Here is a 5,057-nt window from a genome sequence, read left to right as displayed (position 1 = left end):
TTAGTTCAAATTCCTTAGGTTTATTCCTTGAGTTTTGGCTTAGATTACAGGGGTTATACTAATTCTCAGTACCTAAGGACATGTTTTCTATTTCCTTTTCTTTCTTAGATATATACAAATCCATTTCATGTTTTCTGGGTTCTAGATTTCATATCACACTACTCCATTGCCTTCCATTCTTTCTAGAAGAGGTGAGACACTTGTGGCAGATGTGGGTCTGCCCATGGCTTTGCTCTTTGGAAGAGTTACTGTCTTTTACCTTGATGATGATTCATAACTCATGGAGAAGATATCTCTTCACAAACCAAATGGTAGGGTATTGCATGGCAGAAATCAGTCTTTTAAATCAAAGCTTCCAAAGTCATATGCTGATAATTTTAACAACATCTCTTAAAATGACCAGAAATAGGTATTCTTTTCTTGGGACAACCCATGACATAAAAGATGTTTTAAAATACCTGACCTTTCCAAATACTAGTAATGCGAAGGAAGCTACATTGATTTGGGATACTGAAATAAGCACCCCAGATGAAGTTTACAATTTTGCCATCTCTGATAGAATGAGTAAATAAAGTCTCTAAATAATACAGAAAACTCATTTTAACTCATAATATTTTCTCTTGACACACTGTTTCACAAAGTTAATAAAAACTGTGGAAATGGTTGATTTTTATCCCCTTTTCCTTCCCCAAACTTCTGTTGATGAAGATGCTATGATCAGTAAAATGTTTGAAATGACTCTAGTATGTGTGCAGAGAGCCTATGTATTTTTTTTAAAATGAATAATTTAGAGTTTATCTGAAAGAATTGACTGTGAAAGACTTGACAGACATCATTAAACCAACTCAATGTAAATAATTAGTAAATACAGGAAGTTTGCTAAAACAATCTGGAAAATCTTTAAAATCTGTTTGATGAAAACCTATATAGGTATAAACACAGGCAGATATCTTTAATTTTCCCCTAATATTTTTTTGGTATATTTGTCTCTGGTCTAGAGTGCACAGAGACTTTTAGCTCCAAATAATAGAAACACAATACAAACTCTTTAAAGCAGAAAAAGAAATGTTCTGAATTGAGGGGCCCAAGTTTGTTTTCAGAGCTCTGTCTCTCTCCATCCTGCTTCTCTTGACTGCACTTCCATATTGTCCTCATTCTTATCTATTATCTAAAAAAGATGACTTATTGTTCATGGTTAGAAAAAATGACTGTAGGCAACCCCAGATTTCATTTTTCTTTCAACTTGCCACTCTAGAGAGGGGGAAACCCTTGCTTGTATTACTTCTACATATGAAATCTCAGCAAAGACACAGGCTGATCCTGGTTGGGTCATAGGTCCATTCCTGAGCAAGTCATAATGGCCAGGGGAGGGCTTACTCCTGCCTTTCCCATAGGAGACTGGGAATGGGTAGAGTCAGCCTCATTAACACTACATAAACTGTATTTTTTTTTAAAGGAAAGATATGTACTGTTACCAAAAGAAAAGAGAAAGGGGGACTGGATGGACAAAATACAACAGACGGCTACTATTTGACTCTTTCATTGTTGTTTTGGCTTTTATAAGCTATAAATTTAGTGGCAAATTTGTCTTGTCTAGTGATTTCTACATAGGTTTTCGAGAGTATGAGTGTGTACGTGTGCACACATTTTTGTTTTGTTTCAAATATATGGTTATATTTTTTAAAGAAACATTCAGTTTTTACTGGGAAAATATATTCACCCATGTCCTGAACTCATCATGTCCCCAGAGTTTGTCCTCAGCATTGCTTTGGAAGTTCTGACCTAGAAATGATCTGGTTAATAACCACATGGAGAAGACAGATGTGGAAATATAGTGTGGAAAGGAGAAATAAATTCTTCATTAGTTCTACAATACTACTTTAAAAAATTTTAAATGTGGGCAAACTGTTTTTCTCCACTACTGCAAGAGCACCATAGATTAGTTCGCCTATTTTCTCAGCATATGTAAATGAAATCATATAGTGTATACTCTTTGGTGTCTAGCTTACTTCACTCAACATTATATTTGTGAAATTCCTCTATGTTGTTAAATGTTTGTCCTTTTATTACTCTTTGGTATTCCACTGTATGAATATGCCACATTTTACTTAACCATTCCCATTCTGTGGTTGGTAGATATTTGCATTGTTTCCAATTTCAAGCTACTATGAAGTGTTGTTATGTACATTTTTAGTTACGTACTATGCTGTTTGAGAAGCATATGTATACATTTTTCTTGTTTATATACTTAGGAGAGAAATCACTGTATCATAGTACAGTTGCCCCTCCATGTGGGCAGATTCAGTCAACTGCAGACCAAAATTATTTGGGGTAGAAAGTTCTAGAAAGTTCCAAAAAAGAAAAACATGGATTTGACATATGCCAGTAACTATTTACGTAGTGTTTACATTGTATTAGGTATTATGAATAATCTATAGGTGACTTAAAGTATATGGGATTGACCTGTACATATATTTAATGGATAACCAACAAGGACCTACTGTATAGCACGGGGAACTCTGCTCAATATTATGTAACAACCTAAATGGGAAAAGAATTTGAAAAAGAATAAATATATATGTAGATGTAGATGTATAAATATAAGTATGTATGTGTTTAGTAGATGTGCCAATTTTATTTTTCGAAGTGGTTGTACCAGTTTATAGTCTTACCAACAATTAATGTGAATTCTAGTTGTTTTCACATCCTTACTAACAGTTAATATTGTCAGAGTTTTAAATTTTAGCTATGTTAGAGGGTGTGCATATGTTTTCTTATTGTGGTTTTAATTTGCATTTCCCCATGACTAATGTGTTTGAGTATCTTTTCATGTGTTAACAGGTCATTTGTTTATTTTATTCTGTGGAGTGCTTGCGCCAGTCTTTTGCCCATTTTTCTACTGGGTTGTCTTTCTTTGTCTTATGGATTTAGAAGAATTCTTTACATATTCCGGACACAAAACTACACAACCCTATCCCCCCTCCCACATGCACACATTTGTGGCTTGGTTTTTCAGTCTTAACTGTATCATTAGATAAAGAATTCTTATTTTATTGTATTTCAGTCTATCACTCTTTACTTTTACCCTTAGTGCTTTTTACATCTTCTTCAAGATTCTCTTGGGTATTCTTGGCCCTTTGCATCCCCATGTACATTTTACAATCAGCTTGTCAATTTCCATGACAAGCCTGCTAGTGTTGGGATTGCTTTGAATCAGAATTTTAGGAAGATCTCTCTTAGAAAGTCACATTTAGGCTGAGACATAAAGGATTAGAAGGAGCCAGTTACATAAGGTAGGTGTGGAGGGGGGCAGAATTTTCTAGGGCAAAGGGAATGTAATGAGCAAAAGCCCATAGTATATAAAAATTTAGCTGCAAGGTGACCTGTGTGGCAGAAGGAAAGGGACTGAGGTGAAGCTGGCATGTGGATCAAAACCCAGATCCTACAGTTTTGAAGGCTGTGGTAAGGGGTTTGGATTATCAAGGGATCAGCAGAGACTTAGAAATCGTTGCTTTGTTTGCCTCCTGTTGAAATGTGTTTGTTAAGAAAAGACTTGACTTTGGCATTTATTCAACTTTTAAAAAATAGGTGATTTAACTTGAAAAGCCCTCAGAAATTCACAAAGCTCTAATTTGATTCTCTTTGACACGTTTATAATACGAGTTTTATTGGATTCTTTGACTCAGATTTGGGCTGAATAATACCCATGGGTACTTTCTGAACTCATTTAACTCCCACAATTCCCTGTACTTGAACTCAGTGCACTAAACCATTTCTTTGAAAACTAGGCAAAAATATCCCCCACACCACGACTCAGTATATGTTCACTTCATGTCTATTTCATTCTTCTTTGTTCACTGGGAAGAGTCACAAAAGAGATGAGTCAACCGTAAATGCAGGAGTGTGAATCTGTGCCCATTATCCTCAAGCACCCATGGAAACACTTGTAGTTTAGAACTCTTATCAAAAGGCCTTTTGTTATTTCAAGGGCAGCGCTAACATACACAATGACTATATGTTTTTGATTGCTTCAAAGAATCTTTGCTATTCTCTAGAAAGAATGCAGCTGCCTTAGCAATTGCAACACCACTCCGTGTATAAAATGCTCTTCAAGTGAGTCCAAGCTGTTATATTGATGTCAAAATGGGCAGCCTTTACAGTGGTACTTTATATCAGAGTGATTATACATGGCTCTAGAAAGTAAATCCTTGTAACTTGGTCTTAATATGGTAAAAAAAAACAATGCAGTTCAGTACATAGTTGAGTAACTTTATGGACAAGCTACAGCGATAGACTCTTCTGAGGATAATACAAAGATGACCAAGGCTAAAAAACTAATACTTAGGGCCTTATCTATTCCAGAGCACAGGGGAGTAGGGTTCTCTTATAGAAAATAATGTGGGCCAAAAAAAAAAAAGAAAATAATGTGGGTCAAGTGAGAGGAAATGGAAGAATAAGACACGAGTAAGGGAGAATTTAATAAGCATAGGTGAGTTATAAATAAAGCGATGGTGTAATCCTTGCTTTCCCAGCTCTATGTGGCCTTGGTAGCCCTGGCCTCACCAACATGTATGATCTGGAAAAGTCTTTCACCTGAAATCACGTACTGAGTAAGTTGAGGTCAGTCTCTTGAGACCATATAGTTAATCCTGGATCTGAGCTCCACTCTGAACTCCTGAGCCCTTGTTACTGTACAGCCTCTTCTCTGAGGGCATGACCATGCTCCCCAAATACTCAGCTACTGTGTGGGCTGTGTAACAAATGAGACAGCCCCCTGAGGCTCCCATGCTTTCTCCTAATCAATTTGTGAACATGTGTCAGCCAAAAGGTACTCCTCCTGTAGCCCATCTGCCTGGCCTAGGGCCACGTGGGCCGTGGTGCTGGCATTTCCTGCATGGGTTGCCAAACTTCCTTGGACACTGCAGTGGCTGGTAGGCTTACTTTCTTGCAGTGGGGTCAGCCTGGCAGCTTAGTTTGCCCTTTAGCTCTAGACCCACCAGGTTCTAATTTTCTGCCCATTTCTTAATCAGCCTTGTTGAGAACTCCTTCAATTTATC

Source organism: Globicephala melas, chromosome 14 (genome assembly GCF_963455315.2).
Source record: "Globicephala melas chromosome 14, mGloMel1.2, whole genome shotgun sequence".
Lineage (NCBI taxonomy): Eukaryota > Metazoa > Chordata > Mammalia > Artiodactyla > Delphinidae > Globicephala > Globicephala melas.
The sequence above is the reverse complement of the archived record's forward strand: the minus strand, read 5'-3'. Positions refer to the sequence as shown.